Source organism: Haliotis cracherodii, unplaced genomic scaffold (genome assembly GCF_022045235.1).
Source record: "Haliotis cracherodii isolate W230 unplaced genomic scaffold, xgHalCrac1.p SCAF_12, whole genome shotgun sequence".
Lineage (NCBI taxonomy): Eukaryota > Metazoa > Mollusca > Gastropoda > Lepetellida > Haliotidae > Haliotis > Haliotis cracherodii.
Window position 1 is genome coordinate 35,347,765 of NW_027266267.1, and position 22,602 is coordinate 35,370,366.

The following is a 22,602-nucleotide window of genomic DNA, read 5'->3' on the forward strand; positions in this document are numbered from 1 at the left end:
TAGCATAATCGCTATCAGCGTCTGTTCTTTTATCAGAATGTTTCTCTTCGGTTGAGTTTATTTTCCAAGTGAATAAATAATTCATGTTGACAGGTTATTGAAGCGAGAACATAAACACTATATGAAATAGGAACGAGTAATCTACGTGTATCCTCTCACATCTCAACGATGGCATTCGATCAACGAAATCGGGTCTTGTGTCATTATAATGGAGCGACAAGCGTATGACTATACCATGTGGAGATTGGAATGTGTACGTTGCGCCATGCATATCCATTCCCGCATTCCACATCTCTGCGAACTATATATAGCGAAACTCGCCTCCAAGGGATTCATTCTTGATGTTATTTAATCCTACATATACTGTGAAGCAGAATATAGCATAGCGTATTTTTGTTAAATATTCTAATAATATTTCTAACACAGTGATTAAAATTACCAATCGAATTCAGGAAGTATGGTTACGCCAAACGTCAAATTGGACTTATTGATACTTCACCGGCTACCTTTTTCAATCTGACATAATTTGAAAAGAGTACAGGGAAATTAAATAAAGGAAATGCATTTTCCCATAAGTTTGGATGTGGCTGCAATGTGAGAAGCGGTTTTGTCATGCCGTTGTTGATATTATCGCCTGTAGAAGCGATTCCTGCCAGGGGAATTCCCCGACGTGACGTCACCACAAAAGTATTTCCCAAATACTTGTGGAACAGCCAACTTGATCATGACGAGCAAGCACGCCCCGTGGTTCGTGTGGTAGACGTAAGTTATTGGTGTGTTTGTGTGCGATAAAGGGTTTAAAGAATACATGTAACGATGTTATTGTCGAGAAAGGTTTCAGGTTGATAAATTGATGGATATGATACTCATTGTTTTCCCATTTCATTAAAGTGGGTGAGTGAGTATGGTTATACGCCGCTTTTAGCAATATTCCAGCAATATCACGGCGGGGGACACCAGAAATGGGCTTCACACAATGTACCCATGTCGGCAATCGAACCCGGGTCTTCGGCGTGATGAGCGAACGCTTTAACCACTAGGCTACCCGACCGCCCCATTTTCCTTCCTTTCATTATATAAAACGTCATGAGCGTTGACATTACACTGGTGTTCCGTAACAGTTTATATAGCTATATGTTTCAATCGATAAGTGGGGGCACGGGTGGCCCAGTCGTCTAAGGCGCTGTGATTCGCTGTGCAGAGTTGCGTCCCTTGGGCACGCCAGAAACCTATGATTGTGGGTTCGAATCCAGGTTCGCCCCGATTATGTTTCTAGGTTTGTCAGCACCATACCCATGCTCGTGGGTTTCACTGAAGCGGTAAACGTTTGAGACCTGCATCACTTCGGGCTTTCCTCCCACATTAAGCTGACACGCCGCCATATAACTGGAATAATGTTAAAAAAGGCGTTAAACCCAACTCAATCACTCAATTAATAAGTTGTCAGTTGGCACAGTCGTCTAAAATATGACACCGATCTATGCCTTTTATCGTGGTTTCGAATAAGCCGACTCGCCGTGATATGGCTGAATTACATGTCCAGTTAACATGGAGTAAAATCTTGCACGTAAGTCAATCGGTCGGTCAATCGATTCTAACACTGTATAAAAAGGAAACGGTCGAGTTACGCTTGACAATTCACCTTTCAAACTTTATTTTGAACGGATGAAAGTCAAGCAATGTCCATTTGCAGCTTTAGTGGTAATCTCTCCCATTTTGCGTCAAGTTTTGATATGAATATGAAATTGTATAATCCAACAAAAGTCAATAGATAGTTCACGGGTTAATATAACATTGGAATCTATTGATTATGTGGTGTCAGAATAAACCGCATTGCGCTAGTGGTAGTAGAAATGGCACAATTCTCGGTTTTTAATATGCCGTTTTATAATAGTGTCAAAAGCGGCGTTAAACCCAACTCACTCTCTCACTGTCTGTCACTCACTCACTCACTCACTCACTCTCACTGTCTGTCACTCACTCACTCACTCATATGCCGCTATGATAATTACAACCAATTTTCAACAATACCGACAAAACTCAGAAAGCTTAAATGATTAATTTTGTGAAAGAATAGAATACATGATACAGGTTTTCGACGGTAAACAGAACATTTGATAACATGTCTTTGATGACAACACAGTTTATAATATTCATAACAACATTCATGCAATAAACTAATAGTTCATATCCGTTGTCAGTTTGTTAATTAAGGTTTGACTACGTGGATTCATACAGTTGCACATCGGTTTTTCGATTCATACCTCAAAGAACCGAATTTTTTTACAGTCAATGCTTATAATTAAATTCGATAAGGTAAAACATGTTTTATCTACAATAGTTTAACCCAAAACAGTTGCATATATCAAAACAGACAAAAATGACGACATTGATAAACATTCCAGGTGTAGGAATACATACAGTGGCGTGACATGAATCAGGTGATCGTTTAATTTATGCACATAACTTGACACGCCTACACAGTCAGTAGCCAATCGACGGAGAATGGGATTAAAACAATGTTCATTGGACCTGTCAATTAATGCAAGAGGCGAAAAGAACTGCAACAGTCAGACTGTAACGGACCGGAAGAAATATGTCCGAGAGAAAGCGGGTGTTTCAAATAACATGGTCATTTACTGCGTGATTCAAACATTACTTCCCTGATTACGGTAAAACACAGTTGGAGAAATGCTAGTTAGAAATGAAACCCGAAGACATGAAAGTTGAACCGAGGCGAGCGGGAAAAAAACAGGCGAGCGAGCCTGTACGTTTGCTGTTTCATTCTCGGCCTTCGGTTTCAAAGGGTAGTTTGGAAAATGAATATGCATGAAAGTCGCTAAATGACCTGCGCATGACGATACACGTGAGCAAAAAGGGAATTCCCTCGACTGTAATATATGGGATCCCCCGACATTCCGTAGTAATAAAAGTAGTGCGCCGCGGTGGGCGATTGGGAAATGAATGCAATAACACGTGACCAATTTAGCTAATCAGAATGCAGGAATTTCCATTAACACAACGAAAATTTAATTATTGTAGGATAATTCAAAACTTACCTGAAGGTTTCATTTTCTTTATAGAAGTCCGAGTTTGACATGTACCGGAGTGGCGGTATCATTGACAGTGTAGACCCGTGAAGATCCGGGGTAGAATAGGTCTTCAGCAAACCCTGCTTGCCATAAAAGGCGACTATGCTTGTCGTAAGAGGCAACTAACGGGATCAGGTGGTCAGGCTTGCTGACTTGGTTGATGCATGTCATCTTATCCCAACTGCGTAGATTGATGCTCATGATGCCAATCACTGGGTTGTCTTGTCCAGACTCGTTTATTTACAGACCGCCGTCATATAGCTGGAATATTGCTTAGTGCGGCGTTAAACAACAAACAAACAAACATTGACGATATGGTTCGTTAATATTAATTCTGTACCGATTGTTGCTTATCGGTTTGTACATATAGCCCAGTTGTCCATATTTCAGCCGACAGCGGTTAGCAGAAGTTGACATTAGTCATTTATAAACGTCATCGTGGCAACTTTCATGGAATTTCAAGTAATTTTAAACTTAGTAGTTCTTTACGGTCAGATCAGAGTATTTCTTTTTAATTTATATATTCACTTTTACGATACGCAAAGAAAAAGAAAAAATGTATCGAAGTGAAATTCACAGTATAAAAAGCGGTGTCAAACAAAATAGCTTTTAGTCAATGTAAAATAGGGTTCTACAATAGTTAATGCCATTTACGAAATTTGTAAAAGATTCCCATCCAAAATGCATTGATAACAAAATAGGACTCCTTATATCATGTACAGTTTCATATATTTGCGGTGAACAACAGACGAACACATCCAGGTCACTTATATTATTCACTTTGTAGTAATTCTATTAATATTCAAAATTCGTCATTATTGCCTAACCATTGCACCGGCGAGCAATCGGCCCCTGCTTGTCTACTCGTTTGTATTAGACAGAAACCCAGTCTATTATTCTCGTCCTGTGTGAATTTCGTTACATATTTTAACTTGTTTACATATACACTATCCGATGCAGAATTCATAAAATCATATACTGTGTATGTGAGTTATAACATATAGTCTAATAGTTAATACTGTGATTTTTCGAGTTTTCCGTTTTTCCCCAAACGGGGTATGGAAGGGAGGAGTTAGAAATGATGTTGAGCTTTTTAGTTTTCATCTAAAAAATAATTCGAAAGTGAGAAGTTAGAAGCTAGAAGTTGGAAAGATGAATTGTCAATTGTTATCAGGATCGAAAACACAGTTAATACTCTCTGTAGTAATTCAGTTTGTATTGGGTCCTCATTCAGCGCATTGTTTGTATCAACATTACAAGAGCTGTATCTGACACTAAAATGTTGTTGTCGAAAAACTAGATTTACCTGGCAGTTAACTATTACTATGTATTGATCATGAAAAATGACACGTTTTAATTAGCACACAATCAACAGTTAGGGTTAATCTTAATTGAGGGTATCTGTCTCTTTAAGGTATATATTATACTCGTGTTTAGTTGGGCTGAGGAAGTGTCCCAAAGGCTTTCGAAGTTTGTTTTGTATTTTATAATGCAACGGATGCTCACAGAATCTTTTACTTCTCTGAATCTTTATGCAGTGATCTAATTATAAATACGAAACATACATGTCTCTTTTATATCTGTATAGTTCATGTGGGTAAATCAGTGGACTGGAATTGGCATTTTGACTAGGATCGAACTATATAAGATCGTCCCTGGACTTGAAACTTCAGTTAAACTTTCCCTCTTTTGTGAATCCTAGCAGAAATTCTGATTCACATGGATGAAGACTCAAACGAAAAAGAAAGCAGCACAATTAGTGCCCATGTGAGTGCTTATTTCTAGGCAGAATAGGTCTTCAGCAACCCATAATTGCCGTAAAAGGCGACTATGCTTGTCGTAAAAGGCGACTAACGGGATCGGGTGGTCAACTCGCTGACTTGGTTGATACATGCCATCGATCCCAATTGCGTGGGTCGATGCTCATGATGTCAATCACTGGATTGTCTGGTCCAGACTTGATTATTTTACAGACCGCCGTCATATAGCTGGAATATTGCTGAGTGCGGCGTTGAACAACAAATAAACAAACAAAAGTGTATTTCTTGTCAAAATGCCTTATCCACAAATTCACACACATGGTTGTACCTCATATACGTTACATTTTGAGTACAAAGAGACCGCCTTCGTGGTCTAGAGTTAAAGCGTCCGCCCGGAGAGCGGAAAGCCCGGGGTTCGATGCCAGGCCGCGTCATGCCAAAAGACGTTAAAAGATGGTACTTGTTGTTATCCTGTCTGGCGCTAGGCATTAAGGGGCATAAGGTCGGCTCGGAGTCAGTATACTGTGTCTGAGTGGGGTATTCATGTTAAACTGCGGCATGATATCTCAGTGAGCTAGCACTATAAATCGGCATCAGTTGGGACTAGTACAAGCAGCCACACAAACACACACATAAGTACAATAATCTTGGACGCGACGTTAAATCCAAATTCACCTCACCTTCACTTAGTCTACAAAGATGTGACAGGCAGGTTCAACTTGCTTGACAGTACACCGTACACAGGTTTATGATAAGCATGATAAATACAAAACGAAAACATCAGGAGATACATGTAATTCATCAGCTGCCCTTACCATATGTGACACATAATGCTCATGCACGATTTTGTTTCAAATATTAGGTGTACAGTAAACTACGGTTATAACGAACTCAAAGGGACTAGTAATTTTAGTTCGTTATAACCGTAGTTCGTTATAAGAATATATACAACATAACTACAGCAAATCGTCGGGACCAAAAAAGTAAGTTCGTTATAACCGTAGTTTACTGTATTATGTTCAAAGTGCTTTGTTCCTTGACTCTAGATAATCAAAGTATTCAAATCTGTCACCCCTCTTAACTGTAAATGATAGTTTTTTAACTCGTAAACTATCCACATAATCACCGAACAATTTTACGAGAACCATACTTAAACCGGCTTGATCGTATCTGTGGCACTTCCCATACGAACGAATATTCCGCTTGCACTTTAATTGAGAATTCTTTGGGCACATGCAGTTACGATTTACAGCACAAACAGCCCATGGTGTAATTACCACATCCCTTACAAACTGTCCATTTTGGAGAAATATTAAACCAGCACTTAATATTTTATATGGGGAATAGAAACAGGCTGTTGTGTTAAAGTAGTTCATCATTTGCGTGTCGACATGTTGCGACATAAGCCCTTGTCCACTCCTGATTTGAATTCCCCGAACCTCGGCATCCTGGAGTGTCTCCTTCAGTCCTTCCATCGTCAGCCTTACAGAGGCGTCCATCCACACCAGGATGTCAGCAGCTTTAATATTGGCCTGCAAAGTATCAATAAAAATCTCGTCGTTCCTTGTGCTCAATATATACTGCCATGACGTAAAGATACAGGTAATCTTATAAATATGTTTTCTAGTTAATCTTTTGACATTTTCATGAAGATCAAATGAGTTTAATAGTGAAACTGATTTGAGCGTTATCTCCGTAATGGTGACATCGTAAGGCTGAAGCAACTCAAATCTCCAGTTAGGCTGCCATGTTTATTTGTCTAAAACGGTGATACTGATCAACGCAAAACTTGGGAGGTTGTGGAATTTGTGCAGACCTGTGAACCGTACCTGTACTATAAGGGCTTTCCATATATAACACCTCAAATTCCTCATCCAGTGTTCCAACTTTTGTAGTGGGAATGTTCTCACTTGACATTTGCAATGCTTTGTCACCTGTGTAAGTAGAGTGAACAAAACTCAATACTTGACCCAGTGCGGTAATGTTTACATCATGTTCTCGTAACAATTCTAAGGTCAATTGTCTGTCTTAGCCAAATCAATTCAAAATCATTTAAAACGTTTTGCAGAGTTTATTGTGTGTATCAATCTACCTTTTAATCAATACCACGATAAATTATATAAGATTTACCTGTGTACGCTGATCTGTTGTAAGTCCAAGATCATAATAAAGGAGGGAATAACTACTGAAGTTTGGAGGGACAGTTTCATGAAAGTTTTTCAGCAGTGCTTGTGACTCCAGAAAGTGATTGGACGACGCTGCCGTTATAAAGAGAATCTGTTTTCCTGTAGGTTGTTCTTGAAATTCTTCAAACTGCATAATTCTGTTCAATGTTGCTATGTCTGTAGTGTGCATGGAGTTGGTGACACTGTACAGTCTGTCTGGAAGACTCTCTGGCTCGGTATGATTGCAATTCTGGTCAACACATTCTTCATCTTAAAGAGAAGAAAAGAAGAAGAAGATGATTATTCTTGATTATTCTAATTTGAACTTTAGGCTGGATACGACGTAACTACACACCTGTCACGTTTAGTGAGAGTGAGTGAATGATCGAACATCGCATTTCTAGGAAACAGTGTGGAGAACAGTCCTGGAACTGCAAAGAATAATACGGGTTTAAAAGTTTGGTTTTTCGTCGGAGTGGTAACAAACAAAGATCATGCTTCTAGCTATATTCTTGCAATAGCACCGCGGGTGACACTACAAATTGGTTTCACACACTGTGCCCATGTGGGGAATCAAAACATCGGTTGGATGAGCAAGCGCTTGAACCACCAGATTACCCCCTGCCCTGATAAGATGAGGTGGAGTGAGGTGAAAAGGTTTTTAACGTCGCGTTCTAGATTACTGCATCCATTTCAGACTTGTGTGTGTATGGATGCTTGTAGTAGTCTGGACTTGCCGATTGTATATCGCCTGTCCACTGCGATACCATGTCGCAGTTTAACATCCCACTCTTGACACTGAGACGACCAGTCCTTGTTTTAGCCCCTTAATGTCGAGCGCTTGTGTAGGAGGCTCAAATGACTCCCCAGGCTTATTTGAGCTTTGGCATTTTCATCATTTAAATAAATTCAAAACAAGGGGGGGTCATTTGGGCCCAGTACGGGAGTTAGCTGAGCCTAGAGGGAGTGTTTTGAGCCTGGTTAGGGGAGTCATGTGAGCCTAGGCCCATATGACTCTAGGGTCGTTTGAGCCTTGGCTCAGTTGACTCTCGTGTCAATTGAGCCTAGGCCCATATAACTCTATGTCAAATTTAGGGAGGAGTCGTTTGAGCCTACTACACCGGGCAGGGTAACAACAAGAAGAATCTTTTGAGTGACGCTGCCGGGGATCGAACCCCGGACCTTCCAAACCCCGGTAATGATGATAATGACGATGATGACGACGATAATTATGATGATTAATATAATTATTGATATGGTTATATTAGAATTATTCAAATAATGAGAATTTCTATCAGTTCGATAGGTTTTGATGAATACATTCGGCATCTCACGATTTATTCACCCGAGTATTGTATGAACTGTATGTCAGGTAACACAGGACTCAATAACACATGATTATGATATAGTCGGAATCGTACAATGGTATAAAGCCACAGGGAAACCACCATCCAGCCACAAGCCAGAACCATCAGGAGCAGTGTACCACATTCCGTGCAATTGTGGACAAGCTTACATAGGAGAAACATCCAGGCCCCTCAAAACCCGAATTAAAGAACATCAAAGCTCAGTCTCCAAAGATGACTCTAAATCAGCTCTATCAGACCACATCCGTGACAACCCAAGCCACAACATCCAGTGGGAGAGTCACAACCCTCGCCACCAACCTCAAAGACTTCAAGATCAAGAAACTACAAGAAGCCATCAACATCAAAAGACTTCAGCCCTCAATCAACCGTGACCAAGGCTATTACATACCCCTGGCGTACCATCAACTCATCAAAGTCCCCAATCAGCCATAGTCCCGTTGTTTACATTACTGGCTTCATCCTTTGTATCATGGCACTGACTTTACCCATGGTCATCATCACTGCCCTTGTGTGTACACAGCAGGCTTCGCTACTCCAGTATACAATATCTACCCTACTGTATAAACATTGCCTCCTACGTGTATATATACTTGCTTACTGCACTCTGTAAATCACTTGCTTGATAACGGTGTTAGAACCTACACCGAAACGTCGCTCTTAATTGTAATAAAGAAGTTGTTCATCCATAAATTCTTATCCCTACTTCGTACAATGGTAGCATGTAACAATATTGACAATTACTTAAAACACTGGCAGTTACTCATCCTTATTATTATAAGGGTAACGCTATTTTTTCCTTCGTCGGGCAGCTAATGGAAGACCTCGGGCTTCTGCAAATGATAATGCCCTGAAAAATAGCGTTACCGGGAATCTTTTATCAAATAAAAAGAAACAACACTATCGGGTTTGAAACATTTACTGCAATCAACACAAATGTCACTGACCCACTTTTACAAATATGGAAACGTCATAGAACAAACCAGATGAACTCACTATTGAACGTGACGTCACCGATCCTATCCTATGACGTCACCTAACAACGGGTGTGATAATGGCCCGTCGTCAAGCAATATGAGGGCATTATCAAATTACAGTGGCACACTCATTTCTGATAACAAGCGGGCGGTTTTAATTCTATCCATTTTAGCTATAATATTCGATATACATGTATTTTGGCATCACAATTGGACATCATTCTTAAATGTATTAACACCAGAACGCAGTGTAAAATTCAAACCATTTTAGAATGATAACAAAAAAGATTTTACCCCACGGCAAACTGTTTGTACAGATACTTCTTTTTGGTATCGGAGTCTTCTGGGCGTTCGTTTGTGCAACTGTGAATGTAAAGGAAAGATTTGATAATGGTACCATACAAAGGCACCATAGCGGTTGGAGTAGATGTGTTTACGCCGTTGTTTGGTCATGATAAGAGACATCAACGGCGAGCCTCCTTATGCCTGTGTAGATGAACATGGCATTAAATCAGCAAACAATAACGATCTATTTTATCTCGTGAATCCCTGGGCACGCCAGAAACCAATGATTGTGGGTTCGAATCCCGGTTCGCCCCGATTATGTTTCTAGGTTTGTCAGCACCATACCTGTGCTCGTGGGTTTCACCGAAGTGGTAAACGTCTGAGACCTGCATCACTTGGCTTTTCCTCCCACATTAAGCTGACACGCCGTCATATAACTGGAATACTGTTAAAAGCGGCGTTAAACCCAACTCACTCACTCACTCACTCGTGAATCCCACAAGCACTTCAGAAAAGGGAATACATGCATGTTGATATATGTAAGTTTTCAGATGTCGAATAGTATACAAATATGAAACTTAGACGCATCGATAAATATGTGACTTAATCTTATATATACCATATATACCGGATATTTACCACGCCAAATACTACAACATTTTCTGTTAAAACATTTGGTCATCATCACAGATAATTAACATGCATGCTTAATTAGCATTGACTTAAGATCTGAATCTGATGTAATTATCACATAGTAGTTAATTATTTCAAACATCAGAGATACCTTCCATTTTCTGTTGGTAGAGTGTCAGTAGTTTTGTGAAGTGGTTATTATTATTAAGTCGATTACCTGAAACAAAGATAGATTTCCACTTTAAGTGTTTACATCGATATAAAGCCCTGCCTTATTATGCATGAAGGTCTTATTTCATAAAAGCAAACCTTTTAAGGTCAGTAAGTGTTTCAGATTCAGAATACGTTTCCACAACTGAAGAGCTTAGAGCCATAAGGGCCAATGTCATGTGGAGTCTTTTTTGAGAAAAGTGATGAAAACGCATATAATATAATGCATGTTAATGAACATTTTTTACCGATAAATTCCTATACATTAACGCATTCTGACCGCAGAGATATAAATGTTGTTATAAAAAACATTCAAAAAAGGAAATAAACTTACGTTTTTAATTTGTGTAAGGGTGGAAAGGGCCAATGTCTGTATTTTGGCCCTTTTTTACCCTTATGCATTTGCATGGGATGTAACATGAGAGATTGATAAACTACTACTAAAAGTACAAACACATACTATTGAAGTGTTTTTAAATGATTTAAACTAATGCTAACTTTGTTGAAATACTTGAAACATAATTATAAGGTGTCCAAACTTTCAAAATCTCTCTCAGACAACCAGTCTCAACCACACACGGGAATGAGAGCTAAAACGGCCAAAATCTAGCAAAGTGACATACAATAACTTTTCTACAGGTAGACAAGAACTCATAGATGTTATTTATGCAATAATATGCAAAAAGGGCCAAAGTGCATTTTGGCCCCTTTTAGCTCTAAGCCCTTCAACTGTTGACTACAAAATCGAAATAATAATGTCTTATTGGTCATATTATTCTTAAGCTAACGCTGAGGTACAAATGTAAACCCTTAGTTCGTAAGGATATTCGACGAAACACCTCCCACACATGTGCCTAGGCATATAGACATTCTACTTTGGATTATTTTATTCACGTTGGCTCCATATATATAATTTTAAAATATACATGTGTACAATGTTATCATGTTTTTCATAACTTACCAGGAATCACATGTACTTTGTGTGGAGCCATTCCTCTAAATTCAAATGTTTCAATAGATCGTCCTTCATTTCTCCGCGTTGTCAGGTATGTTATAAGGATTACAACCGCAACCACCAACATAGGTGCCTCTGGTCTGCAGCCTTCAATACAAGGGAGGCAGTACATGTAGAACTGATATTATATTAAAAACGCCTAACTTGATTCTGTATCTTTTATCACAATATCAATTAACCATAGTGATGAAAGGCAGAGAATAAGGCAATGACAAGACAGGCGGATGTTAGATGGAAACCATTCAATATCACATCTGAAGGCGTCTCAACTATGTATTTGTAGCGATTCATAAACACTTGTTCATGATATAGTTGGGATCTTACAACGTACTTTAAATATAAAAACTTATATGATTATGAAAACGGTTTCTATTCGCGTTTATTTATAGTGAGTGAGTTGAGTTTAACGCCGCTTTTAACAGTATTCCAGTTAAATCACGGCGTGTCAGCTTAATATGGGAGGAAAGCCCGAAGTGATGCAGGTCTCAGACGTTTACCACTTCGGTGAAAACCACGAGCACGGGTATGGTGCTGACAAACCTAGAAACAGAATCGGGGAGAACCGGGATTCGAACCCACAATCATAGGTTTCTGGCTTGTCCAAGGGACGCAACTCTGCACAGCGAATCACGGCGCCTTAGACGACTGGGCGACCCGTTCTCCCCCCCGTTTACTAGTATTTACAGTATTACAGTATTAAGTACAAATATCCCAAATACGCTGGGAATATCTTGCGGGAATTCGAAAACACTTTTATTATAGAGTATGTAGAGAGATATAGTTGTTGTGAAGGTATCCATCAATCAAGTCGCAACTGACACAAACATTATCCTTATCAAATAGTTATCATATTCTCTTTCACCAGTTAGAAATAAAATGCTGTATTTTGAAATAACATCCAATTATCAATGTCGTTTGGCATTAGCCACACTAGGGTAAACACGGTAACATACCCTTTCTCTTCATAATTAAGCTATATGATCTGTTAGTTATGAAATCTGAAACAAAGAGCATATGTAAACACATTATATTACAATAACAATACATGTAGGTATCACACCTCACATTGAGGTACACACTATACACACTACAAATGAAGCATCGTGGATATCAGGACCCACTCCAATGCCTATGGTCATATTAAGCGTAACGACGTTGTATTTAACCTTAGATCAACAGTAATTTGAATCATTGAACACATTCAGTAATTATTAAAAGATACATTCATTTACATATAATTTGCGACATATGTATATGGTCATATCAAGCATAACAACGTTGTATTTAATCTGCAATGCACATTAATTAGAACAGAGGCAATTTGAATCATTTGAATTGAACACATCCAGTAATTATTAAAAGATACATTGATTTACATATACTTTGCGACATACAATAAAAATTAACCTGACAACATGCACACGAGCCCGATTGTATAACATTAATTTGCTGTTCATCTATGTTAAAACATTATTTTATTATATTCTATACCATTTTAATATACACTATATTGTGTATCATTCCTCGCGATGCATGATCTAACCTGAATGTATTAAAATATTCACTGGTGTACTTAATCAATAATGCCTTATTTAAAATGTTGAGTGTATTCAAAGCAGCGATACCGAATGCAATAGGAAATAAGAATACATTTAAAAAACATACAATATGTGAACTGAACATGTCTTACCTTAGACTAACCAAAAGATGCATCTATTAGTGGTCGGTCTTTATTCAGTGTATCCCATCAGCGACGTACCCCGAACAAAGCCCGCTGTTTATCACACCGATGCTAGTATAGGTTCTGAAATGGTCACACGTTCAGTTATCACGTAGTTAAACGGTGCTTACAGTGTTTGACTAGCTGGATTAAGAGATTACCTCAAGTTTTGCAAGACATGAGTATGCAGAAATTAATAAAATTACATAATAGTTATTCTGAGAGCGTGTTATCATAGAGTAATGTTTACTTCTCTTAACACTGGTCATAAAGCTCAGCACACAACACTTATGAACTTAGACTTTGGAATGAAGTCAGGTGAATATCAACACTATCTGAGATAGACTTTTAGTACACGCATGTTGTCATAAAGTAATGTTTACCTCTCTCTCTCTAAATGGAACATTCATGTAATATGTTACACTTAGCATATAACGTTTATCAACTGAAACTTGCAGGCGTATGTCAACATACCAACGTGTTTATTTCTTCTTGTTGTTCTGGATAACTTGGCCACAGTTTATCCTAATGTAGACCAACTTCCAAATAAGCTTAACGTAAAGTTAGAGACATACTTACTTCAATGTAGGAATAAACACATCATTTTGATAAAAAATGACATTTGTGAAAACTCATTATTGCCATACAGAAACATCTTGAAAATAAAGATAACTGTCTACTTACAATTTCGAGCTTAGCTTGTCTTAGAAAAAAAAAATTCATAAAATAAAAAAAGAAAAAAAAAAAAAAAAAAAGAAAGAAAATCGATCCCACCTGCCCCCCCCCCCCCTAAAAAAAAAATAAAAAAAAAAACAAATATAAACACATTGTCTTCAGGATGTCGAGGTAAGCACACGTGTATGTATTTGTTTGCTGATAAAACGCAGCTCTCATTGATATTGCAGCTAAATGACGTTGGACTGTAAGTTATCTAGTCTGGACCAGACAATCCAGTGATGACACTACAAGTATCGGTCTACGCAATTGGGATAAGATAACATACATCAACCAATTCAGCAAGCCTGACCACCCGATCCCGTTAGTCGCCTCTTACGACAAATGACAAACGTGCACGTGGGTAGCTGAAGACCTATTCTCCCCCGGAATTATTACGGGACGGTAAGCACTTGTTGCTCATTTATTATGGTAAAAATTATGGTAAGTCTTATTATTATGATTTATCCATATCTACTCCATAACGAATTGAGGGCGGTCGGGTAGCCGAGTGGTTAAAGCGTTCGCTCGTCACGCCGAAGACCCGGGTTCGATTCCCGACATGGGTACAATGTGTGAAGCCCATTTCTGGTGTCCCCCGCCGTGATATTGCTGGAATATTGCTAAAAGCGGCGTAAAACCATACTCACTCACTCACTCCCATAACGAATTGTGAAAGAAAGAAAAATGAATAAATAACGTTATTTCATTTCACGAACTTGTGTACTATAACAAAACCCCGTGTGGCATATATTCCACATTCCAGTTTTATCACGGCGACGCAGATGTGAGGCAGGTGTAAGATTAGCAGAGGTACTTTGGTGGCAAACCAAGAAACATAATCAGGGTGTCGTGAGGACTCGAACCGAAGAACATATGTTTCTGTCACGTCAAAGGGACGCAACCCTACACAGCGAATAGCAGTGTCTCAAGCGACATGTTCATGTCTTCCGTATCCCCCAATAAGCACCAGAAGGGTAAAGGATCTATAAACACTCCTTCGATATAAGCATCACTACAATATGTCATAGCCACCGATTCGTGGCAACGTTTGCCTTAATGAACGTGTAATTCAAAAAGCTCAGGGCTGTGCAGCCATGACATGTATATGTCTAGAGTAACTTAATCGTCATTACTGATAATCTCCATTTGTCGGAAACTCGAGCCCGGTTCGTTGTACTCTATTGTTTCTTATACACCTTACACGTTCTACTACACCAAATCAGATTCTATCGTTTCACGAGTAGTTCACATTTGTGACCAGCTCGTGTTATTCCGGGACAAGCCGAATAGCGACTCGTGTCCCTCCCGTGGCCATTTTTGCCACCGGGTTCCGTCTAAGCGCAAACGGGCATAACTAAAACAATTGTCAACTCGTTGCGTAATGGTTCACATATATTTCCCCATATATTATATATATTTCAGATGCAATTTAAACCACATCGGGACGTGCGGAATTATACAGTATGATTGAACACATTTAACTGTGTCTTGGGTATAATTTTAGATGCAAGACATATGTAAAATCAAAAAATATTTCTGAGGGATTCTTTGACAAGGAACTCGAAATCATACGCGTATTCTGATTTGTCGTATTTTCGCACATAACATTCATCGATAGGGGGACGAGTCTTCTTGCAGGTGACGGAAAGGGGCGAGTGGTGACGAATGGAGCAGTTCAGTGCAGATTGAAACATCTGGAAGCTGTGATTGGATGATTTTTTGTAAGATATGTATTGGTTTTATTAAATTTACACCCATCCAGTAATTAAAACTGACCACGTTTTTCACAGTTTAGTGCTTTCATTTTAAACATGGCGACGTATGTTCAATGTGATCACAGGCATTTCAAGCAAGTGACATTTGGTGCGGAAATGGGGGATGGTGTGTTTAGCTTCCTGTACTGGAAAAGGAACCAGCTAAGCCGGTCATTTTTAGTTTGGGTTCATTGCTGCTGCGAGGCCAGACTGTGCACACATGTACATGTAATAGCTGTTACATGCTTAGTTAAGTTAAATATATATAACGTTACTAAAAAAGTCTATTGGAAAACATTTGGGTTGTGTGTTGCCTATGGCCGCTACCTAAGCCAGATGGAGTTATCTCCCTTTCATCATTTTTTCAGGAATGGTGAGTTGTCAATAATAAAAACTGCATTATCTTGAACCCACATTTAAAATAATATCAGGCATGTTTTCTGTTCTGAAACTTTTTGTAAGTGAATAATTGACAATTGTGTTAGAAATATGGTCGCCAGCACCAGTGGGGTTGGAACATTGTATGATGAGATAGGAGACGAGGTGAAATGGGGTTTAATGTCGCACTTTTATTGCGCCGTTTGTGTGCGTTTCTGCGGGGTGGGTGGGGTGGTGATGGTGGTGGTGTGTGAGTGTGTGTGTGTGTGTGTGTGTGTGTGTGTGTGTGTGTGTGTGTGCGCACACGCATGCAAACACGCACGCACGCACGCACACACACAAGCAGAGACACACACACACAAACACACACACACACACACACACGCACACACACACGCACACACGCACTTAAGGAAGTTCCGTCCAGCAGGTTAATCCCAAAGGTTGACAGGAGTAAACCAGGCGTCTGAGACACCACAATTCGCTATTCAGACTAGTTGAATGCATTCGACGTGCCAGGAAAATATGTTTTGGGGTTGGAATCCCCGCTTTGGTTGATTATGTTTGTGGATTACTAGCCCCCAAACCTGCATCACTTCGGGCTTTCCTCCCACATTAAGCTGACACGCCGTGATATAACTTGAATAGTTAAAAGCGGCGTTAAACCCAACTCACTCACTCACTCACATGCTCACGTCACACATTGTATTTTACTGACGGAAGGTACAAATAACGACCAGTGTCGGGTGCGCAAAGTTTATTCGCAAGATCCTACATACAATGCAAGTCCAGTCTGAATATAGTCTGCCATGACACAAAGTTATCACAGTCAGAAAGGTTATACTGAAACAATGTGTAATCCCATATGCTGCACATAACGAAGTCTATTAAAGTACCGATCATTTGATATTCTGGGTGCCATAGCAAAGAATACTGGAAAAGTATTTTTATATGTCATTAAAAATATTTTTGTTCGACAATTCCTCTCAGGGAAAAGAATTTGTATGTGTTAGCAAGACAGTATAAGATATGGATCACTCGTCTCGATATGGCTGAAATTATGCCCATGTGACGTTAAACGTAACTCACTCACTAGATATGGATCATAAAGACGGATACAAATATATGTATTTTAACAGTGACAGCAGTTTTAACTTCAACATGTATGTGTTTTTCATAAGCTGATAACCAATGTATATAAATATTATATTTTTCCAATGTATGAGTTTAGTGTTACGGTGTTAATATCGAAAGTGACAGACATAAAAAAGTTGAACCAGACAATACAGTGATTAATATCATGAGCATCGATCCACGCAATTTGGATTGATGACATGCGAACCTGACCACCCGATCCCGTTAGTCGCCTCTTACGACAAGCACAGTCGTCTTTTACGGCAAGCATGGGTTGCTGAAGACCTATTCTAACCCGGATCTTCACGGGTCGAGTGAACATAGAACATAGGCACACACCAGAAACAAACTTTTTTGAATGATTTTGATAAAATTTGTGAGGACGACCCATTATCTCGAGCCTTGGATCCGTTTGATAGCTACAGACAGTGACTGATAGACAAATTGTGTCGGCGAGCGTTCGACTACCATTGAACAAAAAAGCACATTTATTACAATCACAGCGCGCCAAAAGCAAATCGCGGAATTATATCTAGTTGTATCAGTAAGGAAGATAAAGCCAGTTTCTCTCCGTTGATCTGCATGAGCTGTTTTCAATTATAATAAATTTTATCTTATATTACAGATAGTCTATTCCTCATTGTATTTGTTTATGTATATAACATTACTGTGACCATTAAAACGGACCCGTGAAGATTCCGAGTTAAAATAGGTCTTCAGCAACCCATGCTTGCCGTAAAAGGCGACTATGCTTGTCGTAAAAGGCGACTAACGGGATCGGGTGGTCAGGCTCGCTGACTTGGTTGATACATGTCATCGATCCCAATTGCGTGGACCGATGCTCATGATATCAATCACTGGATTGTCTGGTCCATACTCGATTATGTACAGACCGCCGTCATATAGCTGGAATATTGCTGAGTGCGGCGTTAAACAACAAACCAACCAACCAACCATTAAAACGATTAAATTGAAAATACAGTTAGTTTAGGCGTTTTCATTTAACTTTTTATTCAGTTTCTAAAACATTTCCGGCATTTTTAAGTAGTATGGTAAATACAAGGAAAACGTAAACAAAAACACTTGGAAAAGTTATTTTTATAAACCTAACTCGGAACAAGAAACAGGTCGCGCCCGATTTCCAACAAATGTATGAATTATACATTATGTTTTTGGCAAAAAATGCACAATATTAGAACATACATGTTCATATGCTAAGCCAAGTACCAGTTTGAAATTGTTATACGTGTTATTTTATATCGCCCGGTTTAACGCTACTCGGCTAATGCTATATTACCCTCCCTTGGGAATTTTGTTCATACATTGTACATCTAGACAACTGTTCATGTCATTGGTGAATTACTGCAGCTAGACAGATATTCACGCTGTCATTGACTTCATTAATCTAAATAATATTATATGTTCATGTCATCATTGTGAATATAATTATTCAGTGATGTTTATGTAATCATTGAGTTCATACATTTAGATAGCTGTTAATATCGTTATTTCTTTCATACAGATAGCTGTTCCTTTCTCATCATTAAGCCATAGAGTTAAGGCATCAAGATAGTTGTTCATATCGCCATTAAGCCACTGGGTTAATGCATCTAGATAGCTGTTAATATCGTCAATGGGTTCATGCAATTAGATAGCTGTTCATTTCATCATTGAGCCATTGAGTTAATAAATCTCGATAGCTGTTAATATCGTCAATTGGAGATAGCTGTTAATATCTTCATTAAACCATTGAATAAATGCATCTAGATAGCTGTAAATATCGTCAATCGATAGGTGTTAATATTGTCATTAAGCCACTGAGTAATACATCTAGATAGGTCTTAATATCATCATTAAGCCACAGAGTTAATACATCTAGACAGCTGTTAATATGATCATTAAGCCAACAAGTTAATACATCTAGATAGCTCTTAAAATCATCATTAAGCCACTGAGTAATACATCTAGATGGCTGTTGATATCATCATTAAGCCACTGAGCCAACGAGTTAATACATCTAGATAGCTGTTAAAATCATCATTAAGCCACCGAGTAATACATCTATATAGCTGTTAATATCATCATTAAGCCATTGAGTAATACATCTACATAGCTGTTAATATCATCATTAAGCCACTGAGCCAAAGAGTTAATACACCTAGACAGTTGTTAATATCATCATTAAGAAACAGAGTTAATACATCTAGATAGCTGTTAAAATCAACATTAAGCCACTGAGTAATACATCTAGATAGCTGTTAATATTATCATTAAGCCACTGAGTAATACATCTATATAGATGTTAATATCATCATTAAGCCACCGAGCCAAAGAGTTAATACACCTAGACAGTTGTTAATATCAGCATTAAGGAACAGAGTTAATACATCTAGATGGCTGTTAAAATCAACATTACGCCACTGAGTAATACATCTAGATAGCTGTTAATATCATCATTAAGCCACTGAGCCAACGAGTAAATACATCTAGATAGCTCTTAATATCATCATTAAGCCACTGAGTAATACATCTAGATAGCTGTTAATATTATCATTAAGCCACTGAGTAATACATCTAGATAGGTGTTAATATAATCATAAAGGCACTGAGCAATACATCCCGAATAGTGTTCATGTTGTTCATATTCCCTCATTCTTCGTCATTGTCTTCAGGTACAATCCACTGGACAACGACGTCGTGAACCGCTTCAGGGTCTTTGGCGTGGACGTACTCGCCAACTCCCTCCTGCACGTTGTTCTTGGCCCACCACACAGCATCAGTAGCAGCAAACGGAGCAACGGCCTGATTCCTGGACAGCACGTCATACACGGATTCCACACCGTCAGGGACGAGAGGACTTCCAGGGCGCCGTTGTGATGGCCGTGGATGCCTTTTTCTGCTCCATACTAGACTAACAATAATGATGCTGACAATGATGGTGACCACTGCTCCACCGACTGTTGTCATAATACCACTGGGAGCCCAGGGAGGAACTGTATCACCTGGAATGGCAGTAAGTGGTATTTCTGCAAATATACTCAACAACAAAAGTTCCTGTGACACCAATATTTTAGTGTATTTTTCAAACAAGCAAAGTTTGGTTTTCAATATTGTAGTACATGTATGGAATCAAGTCACAAAAACGCAACTGCTATAGAAAAGCATGCATTCCATGCAAAAGTTTACTTTTATGCAAGCCGCATGCAATTCACTAACCAAGAATGGGTATAAAACATGTGCGTTAACGGGATTCTATATGCATTGTTTAGTTGCATTCGTGCTGGCAACAACCACTCAGAAAAACAACAAAATTACGCAATTATTCAACATTACGAAATGCCACGCCTCTCCGAAAATGAGCGTCTACGAGCCATTGGTATGCTTGAAGCAGGATCGAGTCAACGTGATGTTGCAAGACAATTTAACGTCCACAGAAACACCATTTGGTGTTTATGGCAACCTTGGCAACAGAAGAATGCAGTCAGAGACCATCCTCGGAATGGGAGGACACGCGTAACCAATAATCGACAAGACAACTGTATTCGAACAACACACGAAATCGATTCCAACCGGCATTAGTGACTGCAAGAAGCATCCCTGGCCTTCGACGAATATCTTCACAAACCGCACATCGTCGCCTTAGATGTGCAGGGATTGTCGCCAGAAGACACACCAGACGTCCCATTTTGACAGGAAACAACCGTCAAGCACGTCTACAGTCGTGTAGACAGCGTCTAAGCTGGACGGCCATGTAGTTCTATTCACTGACGAGTCTCGTTTTCACCTCAGCCACAGCGATGGACGGATTCGAGTGTACCGACGTCGAGGTGAACGTTACGTCAATCATTGTGTCATGGAAGAAGGTTCGGGGGCGGCAGCGTTATGGTATGGGGTGGGATTACAGAGGGTAGAGGGAAATCTCAAAGGACAGCGCTACCGCGACGAGATCATCGGCCCTGTTGGTCTACTTGTGTTTGCGTCGTCATGGCCCAGGCATGACCTTTCAACATGACAACGCCCGGCCTCATATCACTCGACTTGTTCAGGATTTTCTTCAACAAAACAACGCGAATGTCATCCCTTGGCCGGCTCGCTCCCCTAATCTCTCACCAATCGAGCACATGTGGGATGAGGTGGATCGGCGCCTTCCACAGCCACTCCAGGAACTTCGAAACATCCTCAAGCAGATATGAAGAGATATCCCACAGGACTTTGTGCGACGCCTGGTCCATTCCATGAGACGAAGATGTGTTACTTGCATCACAACCAGAGTTGGACACACACGCTATTGATTTGTAAATTTGAAAAAGTTGGTCAATGACATTGGTGTCGATTGAAGTAAATATTTGTAAAACCGATATTGTTGGGTTTTTTTATTTGATAACAAATTCCATCAATTTTAGCTATCATGCCTTGGTAATATTATAACGGTAATGCTATTTTTCAAGGCATTATCATTTGCAGAAGCCCTAGGTGTTTTCAACTGCCCTCCTTCGTCGGGCAGTTAATGGAAAACCTCGGGCTTCTGCAAATGAAAATGCCCTGAAAAATAGCGTTACCCTTATTATAGCTAACATGGATGGAATTTGTGATCAAATAAAAAGAAACAACACTATCGGGTTTGAAACATTTACTGCAATCAACACAAATGTCACTGACCCACATTACAAATATGGAAACGTCATAGAACAAACAATGCCCTGAAAAATAGCGTTACCCTTATAATATTACCATGGCACGACAGCTGTGTTTAGTAAGCACGAAATAGTACACAAGTAACACATTCTTGTTCAAATTTATCATAGAAGATGGTATCATCATATACATTAAAGGTTCACACATTTCTCCCACAGCATGCCAAGTTAAACGTTTGATCAACCTCATGAAACTTACTTGTGACTGTAACGTTACACGTTTGTTCAGCTTTAGCAGCAGCATCTCTACAAGTCCAGACACCGCCATGAGAGGGTTGTACGCTGGGTATCACCACCTGACTGTGGGTCTCATTCAGTACTGATGCGCTGTAAGCCTTGTCTGTGTTGTTACAAAACAACTGTGCCAAATCACATTGTATTACAGTTTCATTAGGATCAGTATACACAAGTGTTGTGTTGACAGTATCTGTCGAGCAGATGAGATGAGCAGATGATCCAACCTCACTTCTTCCAGGACATAGCATCTCAGGAGAACCTTGAAGTAGAACAATGTAAGTCACAACAACGCCGTATAACTATGTTCAACCAGGAAATGGATATAATATTCGCTTCATGTTCAATATTACATATATGATCTCTTTTATGTTAAGGTCGTGATTCACAGTTTGCATTTTCATGCACGGTGCACACATTTGATGTACATTATATTTATCATCCAAAACTGGCTCCCACATGAGATA